This window comes from Trichosurus vulpecula, chromosome 1 (genome assembly GCF_011100635.1).
Source record: "Trichosurus vulpecula isolate mTriVul1 chromosome 1, mTriVul1.pri, whole genome shotgun sequence".
In the NCBI taxonomy this organism is placed as follows: domain Eukaryota; kingdom Metazoa; phylum Chordata; class Mammalia; order Diprotodontia; family Phalangeridae; genus Trichosurus; species Trichosurus vulpecula.
The window spans coordinates 464,119,214-464,146,461 of NC_050573.1; the positions used below are offsets into that span (position 1 = coordinate 464,119,214).

At 38.4% G+C, this 27,248-nt stretch overlaps 1 pseudogene; it reads right to left on the reverse strand.

Annotated features, from left to right (window-relative positions):
- Window positions 1–11,895: 11,895 nt before the first annotated feature.
- Window positions 11,896–17,320, reverse strand: LOC118839937 (annotated as a pseudogene).
- Window positions 17,321–27,248: the final 9,928 nt, after the last annotated feature.

A 27,248-nucleotide genomic window follows, 5' to 3' on the forward strand; every position in this document is an offset into this window, starting at 1 on the left:
GTAGTAGTAATAGTAGTAGTAGTAATAGTAGTAGTAGTAGTAGTAGTAGCAGTAGTAGTAGTAGTAGTAGCAGTAGTAGCAGTAGTAGTAGCAGTAGTTGTAGTAGTAGTAGTAGTAGTAGTAGTAGTAGTAGTTGTAGTAGTAATAGTAGTAGTAGTAGTAGTACAAGACGGACTGTGAAAATGCTTCTTTAGTTACCAAGGAATATTAAAAGGCTTAAATCCAAATCCCTCTGGGTAGATGGTCTAGGGAAGATTTATTGGTGGTTATGGACAAGAATGACATAGGTTGGGAAGACATGGATGAGTTGTAATTTGTTCCATTGGAAGATTTTCTTTTATCTATGAAACTGAGAGTCATTGAAGTAGCTTCTCATTGGTAAGATAGAACATTCAAATTTCAACTCCGTAGTTTGATAAAGTTCATTGTCAAGTCCTGGGAACAACCGAAATATTAAAAATCCCCCTTAGGCGCTATTCTCTCCTCCCCTACTAATCCTCTGAGCATTGAGGCTTATAAAACATTTTTTAAAAAGCTTATTATCATAAGAAAAGGTATGGAAGTAACCCTTTTCCAGAGAGTCTCACCTCCGTGAGACTCAGACATTTTCTCTGACAAATCATGCTCCAATTCTTGGCCACAATCTAGAAATGACAAAGAAATTGTATGATCTTGGCACTTCTCTTCTTTCTACTATGGTCTATTAACTTTTCTCCCCCACTGGCCTTCTTGCTTTTCTTTGAACAAGACACTCCATCTCCCGATTCTGTGCATTTCCGCTGGCTGTCTCTAATGCCTGGAATGTTCTTCCTCTTCACTTGGCTTTCCTAGTTTCCTTCAAGTCCCATCTAAAATCCTGCCTTCTACGGGAAGACTTTACCAATCCCTCTTCTCTCTGTTGATTATTTTCTATTTATCCTGTATATAGTTTTGTTTACATATTTTGTCTCCTGTTAGATTGTGAAATCTTCTAGGGTAGTGATTATCTTTTGGCTTTCTTTGTCTTTCCAGTGTTTAGCTCGTAATAGTACTTAACAAGTATTTATTAATTGACTGCTACTACTGCTTCCACTGCCCTGTTAATCTGCAAGCCCTACCTTTCTTGGTTTATAGTCTCCATAGTTTCAGGCTCAGCTCTCTTGCCATCTCTCCCTTGATAATATGGTCACTTTGAAGTGGTTAGCTCCAGTGCTCCTCATAACCACTCAACTTGGGTCTTGGACCCTACAGAAGCTTTATCTTGCCTCTAATTTCATCTCTCCAGTCCCAAAGATCTGCTTCTGACTATACAGACAGGAAGTACAGCCCTCAGGCTACCTCAGCTAACACATAGCTTTTTTTCCCCCTTGATCTGTTCTTCCTACTTATTTACAGCCTAAAAAGATCACATGCCTCATTATAGTCATATGGCCTACTGTATTCTTTACTGAAATATTTTCCAACACATAATCATAGGTTACTTGAAGTGCTTCAGTACTCTGTCCACCCCAAGAAATGAAAAAGTCTAGGAAAAGCTCAAACCTCTTGAGTCACCCTGACAAAGTAAGGCCTATTGTATCAGCCTTTTCCTTCTGCCAGGGAATTTCCCAGGCATCCCCTCTCCTTATCACTCTCAAGTATGGATCAGCTCCAGTCCCTGGGTCAAGGATCCTTGCTCCCTTATCACAATTCATGGACTTATTTGATGCAGAGAAGAATACCGTAAGATTATACTGGTTTAGATGCCCCTTTCCACCAAACCCAAGTTAGGACAACAGACCAATGCCATTCTCTCTGGCCGTCCTTCATTGTGAGTATTTCCCCTTCAAAAAAGCTAGTTAGCTTCACTTTCTCTCTGAGGACTCTGCCTTGTAGTCTTTGTTTTTTCTTGTACCATACCTTAGGGTTCTAAACTCTTCTCTACCTGTATAAAGACAGCTACCAAATCCTACTCAGTTTTGGTCAGTAAGTCAACAAGCTTTAATAATTTGTTTTTACTATCAAATGAGATGATAATTATAAAGCACTTAGCATGGTGCCTAGCATATACTAAAAACTATAAATTTTAGCTCTCCTTCTTATTATTATGTGTCAGGCACTGAGCAAAGCACTGGGGATACAAAGAAAGGTCCTGCTACAAAAGGAGCTCATGTCCTACATGCAAACTATATACATCCAAGTTATATAGTGAGTGAATTGGAGATATTCAACAAACATTAAGGGAAACCAGGAAAAGCCTTTTTTTGTAGAAGGCAGTATTTTAGCTGAGATCTGAAGTAAACCAGGGAAGCAAAGAAGTAGAAGTGAGGAGGGAGACCATTCTAAACATGAGGGAAAGTCAGTCGAAGTACATGAGTTGGGAGATACAGTATCTTACAGATGGAAGAGCAAGACCAATGTTACTGGAATATATGGATAGAAGAAAGTATAAAAAAGATTTAAAAGTCAGGCAAGGACTAGGTTATAAAGAACTTTAAAAGCAAACATAAAATTTTCTACTTAATTCTGAAGGTAATAGGGAACCACTAGAGTTTACTGAGTAGGGTTTGTGATATGACCAGATCTATACTTTCAGAAAATCACTCTGGCAGCTGAATGAAGGATGAGTTGGAGTATGGTAAGGATACCAACCAGGCTATCTCAATAGTTCAGGAATGAGGTAATTAGGGCCTGCAACTGGGGGGTGACAGTGTCAGAGGAGAGAAAGTATATATGAGAGATATGTTGTTAAGACAGAATGGACAAGACTTAACAAATAAACACTATCAATAGTAAAATCCACAACAATGATCATAATAATTTTAACTAGCATTTAAAGGTTGCAAAGCACTATCTTACCTCATATGATCTCTCCCCAAATCCTGTGAGGTCGTTGCTATTATTATCCCCATTTTAAAGATGGAGAAACTGAGACAGAGGTTAAGTAAATTGCTTAGATCACACAGTTAGTAAGTGTCCATGGTGGGAATTGAACCCTGGTCTTTTGGAACCCCAAGTTACCCTTCTATCCACTGTGCCACCTGCTGCTTGAGTATATAGGTTGAAAGAGAGAGTGAAAAGTCCTGGAAGACACATATATTGCAAGCTTAGGTGACTGGGAAGATAATGGTGACTGTGATAGCTATAAGGACATTTGGAAGTAGGAAGGGGTTTTTTGGGGGGAAGGATGATGAGTTTAGTTTTGTACATGTTGAGTTTAATATGTCTATGGGACATTGAACTCAAGACGTCAAAAACAGTAAGAAACAGGTAAGGAGAGAGGTTAGAGCTACATAAAAAAATCGTGGAGTCGGAATCATCAAGACAGTAATTGAAATCATAGAAGCCAATGATATCACCAAGAGAAATAGTATAAAAGGACAAGAGGGGAGGGCCAAGGATAGAGATTCTGCAGGGGTAACCTAGATTAAGTTTCATCAAGGAAGAGAAGAGAACCGGAATAGAGCAGTGTCACAAAAATCTAGATAGCAAAGATTATTAAGCAGAAGAGTGTGTCCAAGACTGCAGAGAGATCAAGTAGAGTTACTCTTTATGTGAGAAAGGGATGAAGATAACTGCAGAAGAAATCTGAGTGATGGGAGATGAAGATGAGAGGAGGGAGAGTCATGAGAACTATAAAGAGTAATAAAAAGAAAAGGCACTTTAATAAGTAGGGGAATTACTTAATTGGGGAGCTATGAAAGGATTGCCTTGCTGTGGTGAGGTCCCAGTTGAGATTATATAACAAATTTGTAATGGATCCAAACAATAAAGTTTTGTGATTTTTTCTCTCTCCAATCAGCAATATAAGAATGGGAATGAAGGCAGTAGATGATGGGAGTAATACAAGTTGGGACTTGGCAGGAAGTTATTGGCCATAGGCTAAGGGAGAAAGAGGCTCAAGAGTAGAAGATACTATAGAGCTAAACTAGTTCACCAGGAGGTCACGATAAGGGAAGGGAGGAAAATGTAGATAGCGCAAGAGTTATGGCCTGGGAAAGAACTAAAGGGGTGGAGAGATTAGGGGTCACAGCGAGGTTGAATAACAAGGTTAAGAAATCATAAAATAGGGAAAAATGAAATGGTAAAAGATTACAGAAAAATGAAGGAATTTCAGAGTTCATGAACATGAACGTGCAACATTTGTGGGTGATGGCAAGATCATTCTTTCCAGTATCTGTCATATAGTAGACACTTAATGAGTGCTTGTCATAGATTGATTGATATAAAGTGACTGTAAAGGTCCCCAGACTGAAATCTTTTTCATTCAAAAAAAAAGGAAGGAAGGAAGAAAAAAGAATGAAATGAGTTTGCCCAAATTGGCTGAGTTTTACCTCTTGAGGTGTTTTTTTGTTTGTTTGATTTGTTTGATTTTGTTTTGTTTTGTTTTGTTTTTGGTGGTGGTGATGGTGGTGGTAAGGGAGGAGGGATGAATGGGTAGGCTAAGGTGTTATAAAGGCAATGAGCAGGGTGGAGAGCAGAAGAAATCAAGCTATTGCCTTCTTGTGGTTTTAAGACTTGCAGACACATAGATATAGAGCCAGAATCTATTAAGATGGTAAAATTCCTCATTCTCATATTTTTAATGGCATCACAGCATTACCTTATTATAACAACATTTGTTATGCTAATTTACAATCAATGAGGCCATGGGCAAGAGCCTGGAACAGATTTTGGGCTTAAATTTGGGGAGGGTGAGTATTCCCCAGATAATCCATAGGTTTAACAAAAATTCTTAAGCCAGGGGGGAAGCAGCTTGGAGTCTGGAGTGACCATAAGTGGGTGAGCAGATAGAGGTGTATTCACTGGGCTAGGCAGGATCCAATAAGCCAGACCCCAAAAATACTGTAGTAACATCAGATGCAAAGTCTGAGTATGACAAATTGCTTCAATGTTTTCTGGTGAAATGCTGCCTTATAAACCTTGTGCTTATAAACACCATAGTCCTTTGATGAGGAGATTCCACAATTATGGAAGAGCTTGGATTCCTGAGTAGTTGAAGCTCCATCAGTGCACTTACTTCAACTTTAGGGATTACCACCCCACCTCCAAATTTTTTTGACCTTTACTGCCCAATTCATCCCAGGAACTGGAGTTAGAGGGCCATGAGTCATTGCACTGTAAGTCATATAAAATGCCAATTATAACTATCACATTGTTAGCACTATTCAATTTTTTTCCTTTGTATTATTTAGTCTAAATAAGTCTTTGTATTTTGGGGGCTGATACAAATTAGGACCCATTGATACCCTTCTACAAAAAATACTACCACGTCTTTATATAATTTCTTTCTTCTAAAAAGCTCAAAACACTTCCAAAACATTTTCACATAAATTCTCATAGCATCCTGTGGAGGTAGGTGGAAATATTATTATTCCTACTTGACATCTCATTCCACCTACTCGCCTGATTATAAGTTCGTTTGAACTGAATATGTAATTTTGGCAGGAAAATATACCTGCCCAGACAAAAACAACAACAAAGCCCAAGATACTCCTAAGAAAAGAACATGGTGATTTAGGTCTCTGAACATTTGTTACTGCAAATATCAACCGACCTTTCTTATTTTCACTTTGATGATCACCAGACTGAAAATCTGTTGGCTCTTTTGGAGTATTCTTGAGAGAGGAGGTTAAGTAGTGCCAAATTATCTGTTTTTTTATTTCTGGTTTTTTGATTTTGGAGTTTTTTTTAGGTAGTGCCAAACTAAGGAAAATACGTTCATGTTAATTTTCTAATACTTAAAAAAATAGTGCTTACTAACTCTTCAAACAGAATTTCCACAATGGAGGTAACTAAATTTTCCAGAACTGGGGGAAAAATCCACAGTCTCAATAGTGATATGTTATAAATTCTTACCTTTCAACAACACAGATTAAAAGTGTAATGAATATTAGTCAGTCAGTCAACAAGCAACTTACTATGTGCCAGGCACTGTGATAAGCACTGAGGATGGAGAGAGAGCAAAAAAATCAGTGCTCTTCACAAGCAGTCGATGTTCTTATGGAGGATAAAATATATAAATAACTAGGGATATACGTGATATGTGCAGAGTATATGGAAGGTGTCATGAAAGGGGAAAACACCAGCAAGTTGGGGTTGGGGGAACGAGGAAAAGTCTCCTATAGAAGGGATATTTTTATCAGTGTCTTGAAGAAAGCCAAGAAAACTAAAAGGTAGAGGTAAGAGGGCAGAACATTCTAGGTACAAGTTTCAGCCCTTTAGAACTCATGGAGATGAGAGACAGAATATCCTAAGAGAGACAGCAAATGTTGTTTTTGAGTAATTTCAGACCTGACTCTTCATGACCCCATTTGGGGTGTCCTTACTGGAGTGATTTTGCCATTTCCTTGTCAAGCTCATTCTACAGATGAGGAAACTGAAGCAAACAGGGTTAAGTGACTTGCCCAGAGTCACACAGCTAGTAAATGTCTGAGGCCAGATCTGAACTCAGATAGATGAGTCTTCCTTACTTTAGATCTGGTTCTCTCATCTACCACACCACCTATCTACCTATATTTCATCCTCACAACAACTATTAATATGCCAATTTTATAGTTGAAGATACTGAGACAGACACATACTAGGAAACTCAACCAGGATCACATGGCTAAGAAATTTCTGAGGCTAGTCTGAACTTGGGTCTTTCTAAATTCAGGCACAGTGTTCTATCCATTGCACTACCCAGCTGTGCTAGAGAGTCTAATCTCAAAAGGAGAACTTTCTCTTTGACCCTGGAGGTGATAGGAAGTCACTGGAATTCATCAAGCAAGGGGCTGATAAAGCAATTTTTTGGGGGGTGAGGAGGAAGTCATGTTAGCAAGTGAATGGAGAATGTGGCAGACTGGGGAAGTACCTGAGACTGAGAAACCAACCATATGGCTATTGTGGTAGTTCAGGTAAAGAATGATGAGGACCTGACCCAAAGTGGTAGCTGTATGAGTAGAGAGAAGAGAAAGGCAATGGGGGCTGTTATTAATGTAGAGATAAAGTTATTGAAAGTAAATTGTCAAAGATGACATCACAATACATCATCTTGGTGATTGGAAGAAAGGTGATATTCTCAAAAGTGGTAGCTCTTCTTGTTTCATTTCAGTTATGTTCAAGACTCTGTGAACCCATTTGGGGTTTTCTTGGTAAAGATACAAGAGTGGTTTGCTATTTCCTTCTCTAGCTCATTTTACAGATGAGAAAACTGAGGCAAACAGGGTTAAGTGACTTATCCAGGGTCACACAGCTAGTAAGTGTCCAAGACCAGATTTGAACTCAGGCCCTTCTGACTCCAGGCCTGGCACTCTTATCTAGTGCACCACCTAGCTGCCTGAAAAGTAATATGGAAGTCTAAAAGTAGGAGGGTTTGAGAAGAAAGATAATGAGTTTGGCTTTGGGTGGTCATGTTGAGTTTGAGATGCCTAAGGGCTGTCTAGTTTGAAATATCTTTAGAGGTAGCTGGGAACATCTGACTGTAGCAATGGAGATATATTATAGATATATATATATCTCCATGTGCATGCATATATATATATATTTATATGTGTGTATATGTATGTGTATGTATATATTTATATTTGTATATATATATGTATGTGTATATATTCATATGTCTGTTTACACACATATAGACACACATAAATGGGAATGATCTATGTAGAGATGACCGCTGAATACATAGAAGCTCATGAGATCACCAAATAATATGGGATAAAGAGGAAAAAAGATGGGTCCCAAGACCAAGCCTTGAGGTACACCCATGGGGAGTGGGCATAATAGGTATGAAGAAGCAATAAAATAGACAAGGAGAAGTTAGACAGAGAAGAGAGGAACAAAGGAAGAGAAGTGTCACAAAACCTAGAAAGGAGAGATTGTGCAGGGGAGAAAGGTGATAACAGTGTTCAGTGCTGAAGAATTCAAGGAGGATCAGGATTGAGAAAAGGCCATTAGATTAGGTAATCAGGCAATGTTTGGCACGTCAATGTTAGTGTCTAGATCTGGGCACTCCCCTTTAAGAAGGACATTATTGAGCTAGAAAGCCTGCTCCAAAGGAGAACTTTCAGTATGGTGCAGTATCCAAATGATGCTCCATGAAAATTAGTTGGATGAACTGGAGGTTGTTTAGAGTGCAGAAGAGAAGATTCAGGGCGCCATAAGACTTGTCTTCAAATATTCATAGGGCTATTCTATGTAATCAAGCAATAAATTAGAAATCATGTATTGAGTGCCTTTCATATACCGGGAACTATCCTAATGCTAAAACAATGAAGCAATTCCTGCACTTAGAGATTTGACCTGTTCTCCTTGGTGCCAGAGGACAGAACTGTGAGCAAACACTAAAAATTTCGAAGAAGAAAATTTTAGATCAATAGAAGGGAGGAAGTTCTACCAATCAGAGCTGTTTATAAGTGTAAGGAACTTACTCTCCAGGTCATTATTATCCTTCTTTAGAAACTTCATATGCAGTCTACTATCTTTATAGTGCCTCACATCTCTAATGAGAGCAGATTAGTGAGTAGTGTTTCATCATCATTCTCTAGAACCAAGAGTGTGAGTCCATTTATTCTTATAGTAGTGTCTAGGTCTCCTTGGAAAGCCCATTATTAAATCAGAACTCCAAAGGCTGCTCCAAAAGAGTATATATTTCCCACTTGGGATGTGAATGAAACTGTATTTTCCAAGGGTCTGTTGGTCATTACACTCATAATTCGTGTGAAGGTATAGATTGGTTTAATTGGCCTCTGAGGTTCCTTCCAACACTGAAATTTTGTAACTTTGCAATCATACATGTTCCTGCACTCTAGCAGAAGTGCACTCATGTATGATGAAAGCAAGCTGAGTACCAAGATTCTAGGGCATCTGTTGCTTTTCCAAAGTCCTCTTATTTAGGAGAAACATTGTCCCTGATCATGTCCTCTTCTGAGCATGGAACAGCTAACGAAGGGAAGGTTGTGAGAGGGTTCTGAAAAATGAACTAAGATCCATTAAACTATGATGACAGACCACCAAACCCAATTTAATGGGGTTTTTTCCCTTGTAACTTGGTTAACCAGGGAAGCTCAAGTCACTTGCAGCATCTGCTAAAAATTACAGTGAGTTGAAGTAACCCCGGATCCTTCTTTCCCCCAATCCTTTGCCTGAATAACTTAAATTACTCAGAATATGTGACTTAAACCATATTAAATAGCTCTCAAAGGTATAATTATCTAATCCAGGATGTCACTTACCCATGCATTAGGAATTAGCCACCTGCATTGCCTTCATAACAAAAGTATATGTATAAAAATATTTAGGAAATGTGGAAATCTGCCCATTCACAAGTAGATTAGTTAGATGGCCCTTGTCTAAATAGAGAGTTCTGTTGAGGCCATCAAAAATGAAAATGTCATCACAATTTGAAACAGGGCCAACAATGATGCAGGTTGTCTTTCATCTGCTTTCAGATTAGCAGAATAAATAAAGCAACAAGCCTATTAGAGGGTGCTTATGAGACTCTTGGACTTTTAAGTACTTTCAGTTTTAAGGTCAGGAACCTTATTTTCATTTTTATATATCTCCATCTCTCTAGCTTAATATGCTGACAGCAGGTACTTGATATGTATTTGTTGTCCATCACAGAAAGGCAAAAGGGGCAGTCTGTACTTGGCCAGGGAACACCTGAACTTTTACAAATACGTGGTCCAAACTTTTGGAATGCAAGAGTTCTTTCAATATTTCTTGACAGTATTCTAGTACCTGACTGGTAGTATTCTGGTACCTGACATATTTCCTAGGATTGTGCCTGGCAGAAAGTAGCCTCTTGATAAATTATTCTTGGTTGGTTGATGGATTTTTAGGGCTTCTCAAGACTCATCATTATTTGAATATTCCCTCATTCAGGGGTCAGCAGACTGTGACCTGCAGGCCAAATCTGGTCCACCACCTGTATTTGTATAGCCCATAACGTAAGAATTGCCTACCTTGAAAGCCACACAAAAATAAGTGGCAGGCTGGATTTGGCCTATGGGTCATAGCTTGTCAACCCTTGCCCTCTACAAACCATATTCTGTATAGCATAACAATAGGACAGGCAGCATGGTACTGTGGAAAATATACTGCCTTTGGAATAAAAAAAAACTGAGTTGCCTATGTCACTTACCACATGCATAAACAACATTAGACAGTATAATTAGCTTCTTTGCAATTCAGCTTTCTCTCCTGTAAAATGAGGGGTTTTGTACTACATGGCCTTTAACAACCCTAGGATGCCTCGATTTTCCTTTGTAAAGTCTCCTGGTTCTTCCAGGGACAACCAGTCTTCTGCACAAAAGATAAATCGTCTATGGCAAGGTATGTGACGACTCTTTGGATCCCTGCTCCAAACATGATACAGCAGATGGTCTCCAGGTTATCCATAGAGTACTCTTGTGTGAGAGCAATGAAAACTTTTTTCTTTTTACAAAAATCCAAGAAAAAACTAAGAGTTAGTGCTCTTTTGTGGCTCACCTCTCTGCTGCTCCAGGGCATGTCCTCATTTAGCCTCTCTGTGCCTGTGGTAATGAATATTTAATGAGGCTAAGGTTGAAGCTAAAGAGCAGGTGTGTAGGTGGCCTTCCCTCCCGCATCTGCATGTGATAGTCATAGCAATAGCGTGTTTCAAAAAGCCCATTCTCACCAATATAAATCCTTTAAATGAAAAATTAAAAAAAGATCAAGTGTGTGTGTGTGTGTGTGTGTGTGTGTGTGTGTGTGTGAAAGAGAGATGGACAGAAAGACAAACAGAGGACCCATCACAGACTGTCTCAGACACTTATTGTCTTTGGATCCTGGGTAAACCATTAAACACCTTTCAGCCTCAGCTTCTTCACCTAGAAAATATGGATAATATAATAATGGCACCTGCCACCCAGGGTTGTTATGAGGTTAAAATAAGATAATATTTGTAAAGCACCTTGCTAATGTTAAAATACCATAAATGTTGTTTGGCAGCAGTAGTAGTGGTACAGACACAAAGTCTTCTCTCCAATGCAACTTCCATGAGAATCAGATCCCCAAATAGAATAACTATTATTAGTAGCACTAATAATAATAGATACAGAGGCTTTAAAGTTTGCAAAGCCTTTGAAAATATTATCTCATTTTATCCTCACAAGAACCGTGGAAGATAACAGCCGTTATAATCCCCATTTTATTGTTGTTATTCAGTAATTTTAGTCACACCCAACTCTCCATGACCACATGGGCCATACTATCCATGGGGTTTTTTTGGCAAATAAACCGAAGCATTTTGGCATCCTTCTCCAGTAGATTAATGTAAACAGAGGTTAAGTGACTCACCCAGGATTACATAGCTAATAAGTTTCTGAGGCCAGATTTCAAATCAGGTCTTTTGGACTCCAAGCTTAATGCTCTATCCACTGAGTCACCTAGCTGCCTCCTAGGCAAACAGAGGTTAAGTGACTTGTGCAGGGTCACACAGCTAGTAAGTGTCTGAAGCTGGATTTGAACTCAAGTCTTCTTGATTCCAGGCCCAGTGGTCTATCCACTGAGCCATCTAGCATCCTCAATTTCCATTTTACAGATGAAGAAACTGAGGCACAAAGAGCTGAAATGACTTGCCTAGGATCATGGTACAGCTAGTAAGTGTCTGAAGTTGGCTATGAATTCAGGTCTTCCTGTCTCCAGGATCTGAGTGACACTGTGTTGCCAGTTGCATAGTCAGTAATCCACTATGCTTATTTATCACAGAGGAGGGATACACTGAGGGAGGGAGGGATACAATGGGGGAGGGAAGGATATACTGGGGGGAGGGGAATCATGGGAAAATGACAGTGATGTAGAAGAGCACCAACATTTTAAAAGGGGAGGGGGAAAAATCCATATCTGAGATGCAGCACCATGATGTTCTGGTGAAATAGAACAAAGAAAAGAAAACTGAGAAATGGGTTTCTTTATATTCTTTCCATTTTATATGTCTGGTCTGGGCATTGATGGGTGAGTGGGAACCATCATGTTATGAGGACAGGGACTCATCATTGGAGGGCCAGGCATCATAGGCATATGGCCTCCCATGGGCATCCTCATGCTAGGAAGGGGCCCCACAGGCATCATTCTAGGTGGGGGTGCATCATAGTAGGCTGTGGAGGTGGGATCATAGGCCTTTCTAGTGGAGGGGCAGAGAACAGGTTGGGATGAGTTCTTCCTTGCTGAAATGCAGTTGTTGTTTTATCAATCGGGCTCTGGGTTTGTTCTTCCATCCATTTTTTTCTTCTTTTTTCTTCTTTTTCACTTTTCTTTTTTTAAAATTTATTTTTAGTATTCAACATTCATTTCCACAAGATTTTGAGTTACAAATTTTCTCCCCATTTCTACATTCTCCCCACCCCAAGATGACATGTGTTCTGACTGCCCCTTTCCCCAGTCTGCCCTCTCTTCTATCACCCCACTCCCCTACCCCATCCCCTTTGCCCTTACTTTCTTACAGAGCAAAATAGATTTCTATACCCCATTGCCTGTATATCTTATTTCCCAGTTGCATATAAAAACAATTTTTCAACTTTTGTTTTTAGAACTTTGAGTTTCAAATTCTCTCCCTTCTTCTCTCCCCACACACTCTCCCTGAAAAGTCAAGCAATTCAATATAGGCTATACATGTATTGTTATGCAAAACACTTCCATAATAGTCATGTTGTAAAAGACTAACTATATTTCCTTACAACCTATCCTCTCCCCCTTTATTCAATTTTCTTCTTTGACCCTGTCGCTTTTCAAAAGTGTTTGCTTCTGACTGCTTCTTCCCCCAATCTTTCCTACCTTCTATCATCCCCACCTCTTATCCCCCTTACCCCCACTTTCCTGTAGAGTAAGATACCCAATTGAGCCGAATCCAATGAGAGCAAGATTCATTCATTCCCTTTCACCTGCCCCCTCTTCCCATCCATTACAACAGCTTTTCTTGCCACTTTTATGTGAGATAATTTACCCCATTCTATCTCTCCCTTTCCCCTCCTCCCAATATATTCCTCTCTTACCTCTTAATTTTATTTTTTAGATAATGTCCCTTCATATTCAACTCACCCTCTGCCCTCTGTCTATATATATGTTTGTTCCCTTCAACTACCCTAGTACTGAGAAAGGTCTCATGAGTTACGGATAACATCTTTCCATGTAGGAGTGTAAACAAAACAGTTCAACTTTAGTAAGTCCCTTATGATTTCTCTTTCCTGTTTGCCTTTTCATGCTTCTCTTGATTCTTGTATTTGAAAGTCAAATTTTCTATTCACCTCTGTTTTTTTCACCAAGAATGCTTGAAAGTCTTCTATTTCATTGAAAATCCATATTTTGCCCTGAAGTATTATACTCAGTTTTTCTGGGTAGGTGATTCTTGGTTTTAATCCTAGCTCCATTGACCTCTGGCATATCATATTCAAGCCCTTTGATCACTTAATGTAGAAGTTGCTAGATCTTATGCTATCCTGATTGTATTTCCCCAATACTCAAACTGTTTCTTTCTGGGTGCTTACAATATTTTCTCCTTGACTGGGAACTCTGGAATTTGGCTATGATATTCCTAGGAATTTCCTTTTTGTGATCTTTTTTCTAGAGGCTATTGGTGGATTCTTTCAATTTCTATTTTACCTTTTGGTTCTAGAATATCAGAGAGGGAAAGCAGGGACTTGTGTGAGCTCCCCACCATGTTCCTCCAAAAACCTATAAAAATGGCTCTGAACAAATTCTAGAACTGCAGAACCCACAAAATAGCAGAAGGAAGCAGGGATCGAACCCAGGACAGCCTGGATGGTCGCTCGATGAGGTCTACCGCGGACAGAGTAGAGGGGAGCAGAGCTCAGCGTGGGATGCAGCAGGACCAGCCAGACCAGGAGCTGGGCAGGACAGGCCCTAGCACCCTGAAGCAGTGAGCTGTGGCAGTTACCAGACTTATCAACCCACAAACACCAAAGACAACAGAGAAAGTTAGTGGGAAAAGCTGCGGGGGACAGAGTTCGCAGTTCGGCCACCACCCCTCAGGGGCAGTGGGTGAGGTGCAGCTATAGAACTACAGCTGTAGTTACTTCCGGCCCCAGGCCAATGTGGTGGGAGGAATTAAGTGGCGGATCAGAGCAGGAGTGTAGAGCCCGCTGAAGATTTGCATCAGGTCCGGGTTGGTGGTTCTTGAGGAAGGAGGAGTGCTGGGGTGGCAGAGCTGGCTGTATAGAAATACCTCTGAAATCAACAGCGCATCCCCTCAAGCTTGGAACAAAGTACTCTTTGCTCTACAAGCAGTCATACCCCAACAAAAAACTCAAAGGTCAAGTAAGTTGGCTGGGAACATGGCCAGGCAGCGAAAACACACCCAGATTCAGTCTCAGACTCTGGAATCCTTCTTTGGTGACAAAGAAGACCAAAACATACGGCCTGAAGAAGTCAACAAAGTGCAAGAGCCTACACCAAAACCCTCCAAGAAAGACATGAACTGGTCTCAGGCCATGGAAGAGCTCAAAAAAGGAGTTGGAAAAGCAAGTTAGAGAAGTAGAGGAAAAATTGGGACGAGAAATGAGAATGATGCAAGAAAACCATGAAAAGTCAATGACTTGCTAAAGGATACCCAAAAAAAATAGTGAAAAAAAATTGAAGAAAACAACACTTTAAAAACTAGACTAACTCAAATGTCAAAAGAGCTCCAAAAAGCCAATGAAGAGAAGAATGCCTTGAAAGGCAGAATTAGCCAAATGGAAAAGGAGGTCCAAAAGACCACTGAAGAAAATACTACCTTAAAAATTATATTGGAGCAACTGGAAGCTAGTGACTTTATGAGAAATCCCGATATTATAAAACAGAACCAAAGGAATGAAAAAAATGGAAGACAATGTGAAATATCTCGTTGGAAAAACCACTGACCTAGAAAATAGATCCAGGAGAGATAATTTAAAAATTATTGGACTACCTGAAAGCCATGATCAAAAAAAGAGCCTAGATATTATCTTTCAAGAAATTATCAAGGAGAATTGCCCTGATATTCTAGAGCCAGAGGGTAAAATAGAAATTGAAAGAATCCACCAATAGCCTCTAGAAAAATATCACAAAAAGGAAATTCCTAGGAATATCATAGCCAAATTCCAGAGTTCCCAGTCAAGGAGAAAATATTGTAAGCACCCAGAAAGAAACAATTTGAGTATTGGGGAAATACAATCAGGATAGCATAAGATCTAGCAGCTTCTACATTAAGTGATCAAAGGGCTTGGAATATGATATTCCAGAGGTCAATGGAGCTAGGATTAAAACCAAGAATCACCTACCCAGAAAAACTGAGTATCATGCTCCAAGGCAAAATATGGATTTTCAATAAAATAGAGGACTTTCAAGCTTTCTCAGTGAAAAGACCAGAGCTGAATAGAAAATTTGACTTTCAAACACAAGAATCAAGAGAAGCATGAAAAGGTAAACAAGAAAGAGAAATCATAAGGGACTTACTAAAGTTGAACTGTTTTGTTTACATTCCTACATAGAAAGATGATGTGTATGATTCATGAGACCTCAATATCATACTAGCTGAAAGGAATATGCATATATATATATGTGTATACATATATATGTGTGTGTCTATGTGTGTATATCTGTAGGTATATATATAATATATGTGTGTATATATATATGTATATGTATGTATGTATATATATATATATATATATATATATATATATATATATACACACACACACACACACACACAAAGGGCACAGAGTGAGTTGAATATGAAGGGATAATATCTAAAAAAAACCCAAAAAATAGAATGTCAGAGAAGTTTTCCTTGGTTATTTCTTGAAAGATGATGCCTAAGCTCTTTTTTTTGATCATGGCTTTCAGGTAGTCCAATAATTTCTAAATTATCTCTCCTGGATCTATTCTCCAGGTCAGTGGTTTTCCAGTGGGATATTTCACATTGTTTTCCATTTTTCATTCTTTTGGTTCTGTTTTATAATTTCTTGATTTCTCATAAAGTCACTAGCTTCCACTTGCTCCATTCTAATTTTTAAGTCAGTATTTTCTTCAGCGGTCTTTTGGACCTTCTTTTCTATTTGGCTAATTCTGCCTTTCAAGGCATTCTTCTCCTCATTGGCTTTTTGGAGCTTTTTTTTTCTATTTGGTTTAGTCTATTTTTAAAGGTGTTTTTCTGGATCTCCTTTAGCAAACTGTTAACTCATGATTTTCCTGCATCGCTCTTATTTCTCTTCCCAATTTTTCCTTTACTTCTCTTACTTGATTTTCCAAATCCTTTTGTATCTCTTCCATGGCCTGAGACCAATTCACATTTTTCTTGGATGATTTTGATGGAGGAGCTTTCACTTTATTGACTTCTTCTGGATGTACTTTTTGATCTTCTTTGTCACCAAAGAAAGATTCTATAGTCTGAGTCATTTTAGGCTGCCTGATCATTTTCCCAGCCAATTACTTGACTCCTGAGCTCTTTGTCAGGATATGACTGCTTCCAGGGTGGACAGTACTCTGTCCCAAACTTCAGGAGTTTTGCACTGCTGTTTTCAGAGCTACTTCTATTCTAAGGTGGTATGGTACTCCTCTCCAGGCCTGTGCTCTGGTCTGTGAGTGCAAGCACTCCTTTCTGGTATATACTACAAGGAGGACTCTTTCTCCACAGCCACCACAAGCTCTGCCACCCCAGCACTCCTCCTCCCCCAAGGCCACCAAGCAGGACTGTGACCCAGACACAAGCAGGGTAAAGCAATAGAACCCTGGGTTACCTCCAGCAAAGAGATCTACACACTCTAGCTCTAATCTGCTGCTTGTTTCCCCTCACTGTCTGTGGCTCTGGATCTCCAGAAGCAGCCACTGCTGCCACTGCTGCTGCAGCCACTTCCACTGTCCCAGGGCTGGGGCTGGACCGCACATTTCTCTCATCCACTGACCTGCTCAGTTATCTTTGGAGTTTGTGGGTTGAGAAGTCTGAAAAATGCCACAGCTCAGTGGTTCAGCGCCCTGAGGCCTGTTCCACCTGGTCTACTCAGGCCTGGTCTGTCCTGTCGTGGCCCATGCTGGGTTGCACTCCGCTCCCAGCATGGTATGGTTGCCTCTTCCCAGTGATGGTCCAGGCTGACTTGGGCTGGAGACTTGTTTCACTCTGTCATTTCTTGGGTTCTGCAACTCTATAATTTGTTTAGAGTCATTTTTTTACAGGTGTTTGAAGGGAATTGGGGGAGAGCTCAAGCAAGTCCCTATTTTCACACCTCCATCTTGGCTCCACCCCCTCTTCCATATATTTTTGATGATAGTTTCTCACATTCTCTTTGGGCTTCTTCCAGCTGCAGTGTATCCTCCTCACAGATGGAGAATCATGAATGAGATATGCATTACAGTAATCACAGTAAAACTTGGGCATGGTGACACACAGTTGTGCCTCGTTCTAGCCAATGTATCTCCAAAATAGACCAGATGGCTTCCTCACCTTTTTCACTGTGTCTCCTAACAACTTGTCCACATATAAGAATAACTTCATGATACTCTTTATCTGACCAATAAAATGGGACTCAGCTCTTCAGACAGATACTCGGCAGGGATACTAAAGGAAGGACTGCATCCCAGCAATGAGAAGATGAGGGCACACTGCTTCCAACTGCTTGCAGCTCCTGGCTGATCATGGGAAGGAGAGGGGAAGAGAGGAGGAGAAAGGGAAAGAGGGAAAGGGGGAGAAAAGGAGAGAGAAAGAGAGGGAGAAAGCTACAGAAAGCTCACTCTTGGGATCATACCACTTGGAGAAACAGAATTTATAGGTGCCTAGTGAAATCTCTGAAAACAGCTGCAGAAAACCCCTTGAAACTTGGGGTAGTATACCTTCCACTTAACAAGGAGCTCAGAAGTCAAATAATTGGCTGAGAAAATGAGCAAACAGGGGGAAAAAATAAGACTATAGAAAGTTACTTTCTTGGTGAAAAGATGTTTTCTTACACACTTAGTGATGAGGAAGATCAAGGCACACAGCCATAGGAAGACAACCAGGTCAAGGGTCCTATATCCAAAGATTCTGAGAATAATATGAAATGGTCTCAGGCCATGGAAGAGCTCAAAAAGGATTTGAAAAATCAAGTAAGAAAATTGGAGGAAAGATTGGGATAAGAAATGAGAGTGATGCGAGAAAATCATGAAAAACAAGTCAACAGCTTGCTAAAGGAGACCCAAAAAATGCTGAAGAAAATAACACCTTAAAAAATAGACTAACCAAAATGGCAAAAGAGGTCCAAAAAGCCAATGAGGAGAAGAATGCCTTCAAAAGGAGAATGGGAAAGGAAGTCCAAAAACTCACTGAAGAAAATAATTCCTTAAAAATTAGAATGGAGCAAATGGAGCTAATAACTTTATGAGAAATCAAGAAATTATAAATATATAATATTATATTTATATATGTATTATTATTATATATTATATTATTATATATTATATTATATATAATATGTTATATATTATTATATATTATATTATATATATAATAATATAAATATATTATAAAACAAAACCAAAAGAATGAAAAAAAATAGTAGACAATGTGAAATATTTCAATGGAAGAATAACTGACCTGGAAAATAGATAAAGGAAAAATAATTTAAAAATTTTTGGACTACCTGAAAACCATGATAAAAAAAAACCTTGACATCATCTTTCAAGTAATTATCAAAGGAAAATTGCCCCAATATTCTAGAACCAGAGGGTAAAATAGAAATGGAAAGAATTCACCAATCACCTCCTCAAAGATATCCCAGAAGGACAACTCCTAGGAATATTACAGACAAATGCCAGAGTTCCCAGGTCAAGGAGAAAATATTACAAGTGTCCAGAAAGAAACAATTGTGGAAACACAATCAGGATAACACAAGATTTAGCAGTTAAGCTAAAGCTAAGCTAAGCTAAGCTAGCACTAAGGGATCAGAGGGCTTGGAGTATGATATTCCAGAGGTCAAAGGAGATAAGATTAAAACCAAGAATGTCCTACCCAGTCAAACTAAGTATAATATTTCAAGGGGAAAAATAGAATTTCAATGAAATAGAGGACGTCCAAGCATTTTTGTTCAAAAGACCAGAGCTGAATAGAAAATTCAACCTTCAAGTACAAAACTCAAGAGAAACATGAAAAGGCAAACAGAAAAGAGAAGCCATAAGGGACTTATTAAAATTGAACTATTTACATTCCTACATGGAAATATGAAATTTGTGACTCAAGATACCTTTCACAGTATTAGGATGGAGGGAATATGTGTGTGTGTGTGTGTGTGTGTGTGTGTGTGTGTATGTCTATATGTGTCTGTGTATGTGTGTAGACAGAGGACACAGGGTGAGCTAAATATGAAGGGATGATACCTAAAAAATAAAATTAAATGTTGAGAGCAATGTACTGGGAAAAAGAGAAAGGGAGAGGTAGAATGTAGTAAATCATCTCACATAAAAGAGTCAAGAAAGAGCTTTTACAGTGAAGGGCAAGAGGGGGAGAGGTGAGAGGGAATAAGTGAGCCTTACTCTCATCGAATTTGGCTTAAGGAGGCAATAACATTCATACTCAATTGAGTATGGAAATCTATTTTACCCTACAGGAAAGCAGGAAAAAGAGAGAGGAGATAATAGAAAGGATGGCAGATTAGGGGAAGGGGTAATCAGAAACAAACACTTGTGGAGGAACAGGTCAAAGGAGAGAATAGAATTAATGGAGGGTGGGACAGGATAGAGGGTAATATAGGTAGTCTTTCACAACATGACTGTTATGCAAGTATTTTGCATGGCTACACATGTATAACCTATATTGAGCTGCTTGCTTTCTCAATGAGAGTGGGTGGGTGGGAAGGGAGTAAGGGAGAGAATGTGGAACTCAAGGCTTTAAAAATGAATGTTAAAAATTGTTTTTACATGCAATTGGGAAATAACATACACAAGCAATGGGGTATAGAAATCTATCTTGCCTTACAGGAAATAGAAGGAAAGAGGATAAAAGAAGGGGGTGGGGGTTAATAGGAGATTGGGAAGACTGGAGGAAGGGGTAATCAAAATGCATGCTGTCTTGGGGTGGGGGGAGGGGAGAGATGGAGGAATATTTTGGAACTCAGCATCTTGTGGAAGTGAATGTTCAAAACTGAAAGTAAATGAATTTATATGAAAAAACATATATTACTCAGTGACCCTGTAAACCTTACTCTGTCTAAATATACCAGCCAAATGCTAGCTTTCTTGTTTCTATTATTCTGCAATGAAATAACAATGTTAACATGAGAAGACTGATAATTGGCTCTTGACTTTCAATAGCAGACATCCCACTATTCATATTTTGCCATCCAATTTCTCTACTCTACATTATCCCCTCACTCCCCCACTAAAACTGTAGTTTCTTTCCTGGTTGGTGTCACTTTGGGTCATTCCCAGCTCCTAGCTGTGGCTCACTCTCTGAGATAGGCAGGCCTCTTGGCTCTAACAATGGCAAATTGAATTTGAAAGTGAAGAGCTAACATTGCCATGATGCTTCCAGAAGACATAGCTCATATGCTTATTCAGAATCAGTGAAATGTTTGACAGGAAAGAATATATGTTAGCAATAGAGCTTGATCCATGATTCAAGAGCAAAATTGAAACTATCCTCCCATGGGTTATAGGCATAGATCACTGAAAAAGATCTTCTCAAAAGCAAAATGCTTTCTTCTTCATTCTTACTAAATGTGTAGTGGTAGCTTTCAAAATTAGACATGTCAAAACTTTCACAATTCATTTCTGAAGTACATGTCTAAAGCTTTCTACTATTGAGAAAAGATATTAACTACATTGGGGCACTTTTTTTCTAACAAAAGAAATTTAGAGTTCATAGAAGGTTCCAGATGGACAACTTTCTGAAAAGAAGGCTTCCTTTGATCCCAAGAATAAAAACATTTCTTCATGTTCCCTCAAGGAAAATGCCACATCTGGGAACTGGATCATGTGCCTGAAGCAGTGTGGAGATGGTAGAATGGTAGGAAATCCTGTCTGTGAAGTAACTGCAGACTTTCATGTGCAAAGAAAGGAATCCTCAATGCCAAAAATTATGTGGGATTTCTAATAATGTTTGAGACGTTGGACTTTAAAATCAAGAGACATTTTTTTAACTAAACCAGGGAACAATATTCTATGCTATTACATGTTTATTTAAGGTTAAAAAGTCCATGTTCCTCTAATATTTTACTCAGTAAATTGACTTAAATTAAGTTTTAAACATTTGAGGAAGTGTCCTAAGACTTCAGTCACTGCATAGTATACCCTGTGGTTAATACTATGTATAAGGTTGAGAGAAGATTGAGTCAATCAATCAAAATAACTCACCCAAGAGTTTGACCTTGTGGCATTTTGTTTATGAGAAGATCCTTTTACAACTTTTTACAACTCATGGGAGGATAGTTTCAATTTTGCTCTTGAAACAGGGATCAAGTACAATTTCCAACACGTATACTGACATCTGACAATATGTTACTGGGGATACTTTTGTCAAGTGGAAACATCTTGATTCAATCAATCATGGGTGTGAGCCAGATGTGAACAAGGAATGGACAGGTCTGCTGAATCAATCAATGCTGAGATTTAGGTCATGTGAAAAGTCCTTTCTTTGAAAAATCATTAGATGAAGGCCAGCAATGTTATACAAGAGTGAGGAAGGATGTTCAAATTAGTTGAGAAAAGTTGGTCATGCACAGTGGGCCATCTATAAAAGAGTGAGTCAGTACAGAACCTGGATTTTGAACATCTGCCTGCAGAAAGTAGAAGGAGCCAAGCTCCTGAGAAGATATCAGGTCGAGAAAGGGCAAAGGAGAACCTTGGCCTCAGCCTCCCTTTCCCTCTTCCTTGCAGAACTTTTAAAATTTTTTTTCTACTTGCCATCCCTTCAAAGACCACGTGAACTTCATTAGACTGGACAATTAGGCTTTTTATTGGTGTCCCAGCAGTGTTTTGAGAACAGTAGTTCTTGTCTTGGGAGTCAAGGATAATTAGGGCTTGATAGGAAAGAGAGATTTAAGGTTCTACAAGGAATTCAATACAACATCTCTACATCATCAAACTGGGAGTTGCATGAACACTCATTCCACAAGAGGAGAAAAGTACTGCCACCAAACAGGAAATGTGAATTACACCTTTTCCACATGTGCTCTCACAGCCTGACATTTGTCCCCTAGATTCTGTAAGTATTTGTGGGAGATGGTGTTACACATGTCTGGAAGAATATTTTGTCCCAACTTTTCTTATTATACCACTCTAGCAAATACTCTTTTCCTAAAGCTAAATAAGTCTGACGGACTAACTGATATCAACTGACCAGTGGGAAGTGCGGGAACAGAGGCTTATGAGCTATACAGCTTTATAAAGACATCCCCACACACTTTTTTCAGGGCTACCCCTAGACTCTGAGAGGAAAGAAGTATCTTTGCTATCCATTGTGACTGTGAGTTGTGATAGCAGCCCTAGAGTAAGTGCTACATGTGTCTATGCAAATAGTAGAAATCATAGATTTTGAGTTGTGTAGATGGAGTACTAATCTATGTAATGTTCTTTAAAAATAGATAATAGGGGGACTTTTATTTTGCAAAACATTTTAATTGCTGCTCTGAGTCAGGCATGTGTAATTAGGAATAACGAAACATGATGGAAATACAAATTCTTCGTTATTTTCCTTTCACGATGTGGTTCTTTGTATCATAGCAGAAAGCTCCTGCAACCAGTAGAAAATATTTCAGTCTTCACAAGATGCTGAAATCCAGTCTCTGACCCCTCTGGAAACAACCTGATCCTGGACCTGGACCAAACTATTATAATGGCAATCCCCAATGAGACAAGATCACCAAGTGATCGGTATAATTGCACCAATCTACACAAATGTTTCAGTTATGTGGATATTGTCTATAAGACAGCATAATTTTTTAATAAGAGAAGATAAAGTTTTGAAGTTATTCCTGGGAATTATTAATAAAAACTAAAGGTGGTTCGTCAGTGTTAAAGGAACAAATTAAAGAGAAAAAGGTCTATATCTTCTATATAAGCTTTTATATAAAAACTTCTATATTTTCTGGGGAATTCTGATGGATTACCTCCTTTTAGCAAAGGTGTTGAATTAGATTCTCACACCTGGTTTTTGTATCTCAATTTTTTCCATCACTTTCTGGGACTTAGAGCTGACTGTGTAAGGGAGGAACATCTTTTCTTTCAATATCAATTCTCATGAACAGTTTTCTTTTAGCTTAGCTTTCTGGACTTGACCAGGGAAATTTATTAACCTCAGTCTATTTGAATATTTTGAAGAGTCTATTCCAAGAGGCTCTCTGTAAACTAGAGTTAGAATAGGATAGTATACAGATTAATTCTTACTATAAATATTTCAAATATAAATGAGGATTGCTGTTATTTTAAATCCCACTGGTTCATTCTATTAAGTGCAAGTTCCTCTAACCTTTCTTGAGTAATTCTCATGACTAGATGCCATACAAATTTCATTCATTCTCTGTCATTTTAAAGTAAAAAGAATAATCTCCTTCACCTCACTGTGGAGAGGAAGGGGGTGGCACTATGGAAATGAAAACTGCATATGTTGTCAAATGTAGTGATTGTATTGGTTAGTTTTGTTGAACTGTTTTGAATTCTTTTTAAACCTTTTGTTGTAAGGGATGGCTTGGTGGGGAGGGTAGGAGGTTGATATATTAGAAGTTGAATATAATGTAAAAACAGAAGGCATAAATAGAATAAGAAATCAAAAAAAGAAAAGGCAGAATTTGGCATGTAGAGATGAAAAATATATTTATATATCTATAGCTATATATTTAATACATTATACGTAATATATGATGAACTCCTATCCTCTCTCTCTCTCTCTCTCTCTCTCTCTCTCCCCCCCCCCCTTCATCTCTCTTTGTCTCTCTTACACACACAAACACATGTGTGTGTGTGTGTGTGTATGTGTGTGTGTGTGTGTGTGAAAAGCTGGAAGGCTGGATTGTTCTCACTTGGGTATATAGATTTATTTAGTTTTGCTATTCTTGATCTTAGAGTATTGGGGAAAAAAAGGCAAAATTTCTAAGACTCACATATCAGTCTTAAACTTTTACTTATCAGGCCTAGGGCCCAAACAAAACTTATGAGACTGATATGCAGTGACCAGGCTTTTTCTTTCTTTCTTTTAAAAATTTGTTTGTTTCAGCCTGACACTTGTTTCTGAAGTATCACTCTTTTCCAAGCTAATATGACATCCATCAATAGTGATCTGAGACAAGACAACACTTAAAAGACATTTTGCTATTACACATGTTCTAAAATTAGTCCTGCCTTTTAAAAGACATGGGTTCAATTCGGGAAAGTTTTCTAGTGTCTATGCTGTTCATCTGGGTTGTATCAAATTTGGATAAGTATGAAAATTTCCATTGAAAAATGCATCTGGAAACCTTATCAAAATGCACCAAGGTAAAAAAAAATCTAGTGCCTTCAAAAGAACAACTGTGAGAAGCATTCTTTTCAGTGTGATTGGAGAAATAAATGAAAGAAAATTATTTATGGTGAAGAGAAACAGATGATTGAAGGGAAAACATATTCTTAAATTTTGAAGTTCAATTTATTTTAGATTAAAGTACACATTATTGAAGCCTTTGACTTTACATTTAAGTCATTTCGGGAAATCTAGATTGAACCCTGCCATGTAACAAAGAAAAAAAGTTAAGCAAAAATGTCTGATACAGTTACTATTATCCCAGCAATCTCCTACCTCTCTGTCCTGAGGAGATATGTATGTTCCATTCCTTTTTTCCCCAGAACCATAGAACCAGTTTCTTAATTCCTCAAAGGCAAAGTTCCTTTTAATGATCTTTGCATCTACATTACTATTGTCATTATGTTTATTTTTAAAATTCTGTTTTTATTTTGCATCAGTTCATGTAAATCTTTTCACATTTCCCTAAATTCCTGGTATTTGTCATTTCTTATCCACAGTAAGCCCTGCCACCCTCAAAATTATTTTTGTCATCTCCATCAGTTTTCAGAGTACAAAGTGAAATTTCAAAGCTGTTTTAATATTATTTCCTTACAAAGGGTGATTTGGAGCATTCTTTGCTATGGGATTTTTTTTATTGATTTGGAAACTGCTGTGACTTGGACTATTTAAGTGCATTTTCCATGACTGCCTTCATGCATTTTGAAATGACTGCCTTCATTGGTAGAGAAAGAGATTACTCAATGCTGTGTGCCTGCATCTGGGGTGGAAGTGGCCACAAAAGAAGAAAGGCTTTTTTCTTTCTTCTTATTTTGAGAGGTCTCATGTGTTTCCACACAAAAGATTTTGTGAATCAGCAAATGTAGGGAAAAGCTAGCCTCTAAACATGTCTCCAGTTTCTGACTTGGCTCCTTAGAGATTTCTATGGATTACTCCTGTGAGATTGAGAATTCTCTATTTCTCTGTCTCTGTCTCTCTGTCTGTCTCTCTGTCTTTCTCTTTCTGTCCCTTTCTCTCTGTCTCTCTGTCTCTGTCTCTGTCTCTCTCTCTCTCTCTCTCTCTCTCTCTCTCTCTTTCTCTGTCTCTGTCTCTGTCTCTCTCTGTCTGTCTCTGTCTCTCTCTCCGTCTCTGTCTCTCTCTCTCTGTGAAAATATTTTATCTCCCAGTGGGAGAGCTCATTTACTCTGTATGTTATCTGGCATAATTCTACACTGCCACTACATAACTTCTCTCTTTTCTTTTTACTACCTGCCTGGATAAAAGTTTATTTTCTAATCACTATTTGTGATGGTCTTTTATATTACCCACATCTGGTGGGAAGTAAGTAAACTTTTTAAAAAATTAATTATTTTTTGTTTTCAACATTCACTTCCATAAGATTTTGAATTTCCAATTTTCTCCTCATCTCTCTCTTCCCCCCACCCCAAGACAGCATGTAATTTGACATAAACTCTACATTGAATCTATTTTCACATTAGTCATGTCATAAAAAAGAATTAGAACCAATGGGAGAAACCACAAGAAAGAAGAAACAAACAAAAAAAGAAAAAAGAGAGAGCAAATAATATGCTTCAATCTGCATTCGGATTCCATAGTTCTTTTTCTGGATGTGGACAGTATTTTCTGTCACCAGTTCTTTGGAGTTGTCTTGAATCCTTGCATAGCTAAGAAAAGGCAAGTGTATTCAAGTTAGTCATAGCACAATGTGGCTGTTACTGTGTACGATGTTCTTCTGGTTCTGCTCATTTCATTCAGCATCAGCTCATTCAAGTCTTTCTAGGTTTTTCTGAAGTCTGCCTGCTCATCCTTTCTTATAGCACAATAGTATTCTGTTACATTCACATACCCCAACTTGTTCAGTCATTCCCCAGTTGATGGGCATCCCCTCAATTTCCAATTATTTGCCACCACAAAAAGAGCTGCCATAAACATTTTTGTACATGCAGGTCCTTTTCCCATTTGTATGATCTCTGAGATGCAGACCTAGAAATGGTATTGCTGGCCCAGGGGTATGCACATTTTTATAAGTCTTTGGGCATTCTTCCAAATTGCTCTCCAGAATGATTAGATCAGTTCACAACTCCACCAACAATGCATTAATGCCCTAATTTGCCTACGTCCTCTCCAGCATTTATAATTTTCCTGTTTTGTCATGTTAGCCAATCTGATAGGTATGATGTGGTATATCAGAGTTGTTTTGATTTGCATTTCCTTAATCAATAGTGATTTAGAGCATTTATTCACATGACTATAGATAACTTTAATTTCTTCATCTGAAAACTACCTGTTCATATCCTTTGACCATTTATTAATTGGGGAATGACTTGTATTCTTTCAAACTCAACTCAGTTCTCTATATATTTTGGAAATGAGGTCTTTATCAGAGACAATGTCTCTAAGAATCTTTTCCCTGTTTCTGCTTCCCTCATAATCGTGGTTGCATTGGCTTTGTGCAAAAACTTTTCAATTAAATGTAATCAAAATTATCCACTTTGCATTTCATAATGTTCTCTCTTTCTTATTTGGTCATAAATTCTTCCATTCTACATAAATCCGACAGGTGAACTATTCTTTATTCTTTCTGTTTGCTTATTGTATCAGCCTTTATATCTAAATCATGTATTTATTTTGAATTCATTTTGGTATATGGTATAAGATGTTGACCTATGCCTAGTTAAAGTAAACCTTTTGATGTAAGTTGCACCTCTTTGTCTTTAAGGGAGAGTGACCAGGGAAGTGTTTGAATCTAAGAAACTACATCATTTCCCTAGTCTAGTACTGTACACCTAATTGAGAAAAAAAAACATAGAAATTAACCTCTTCTCAGCTTTTCCAGCTTCTCTCA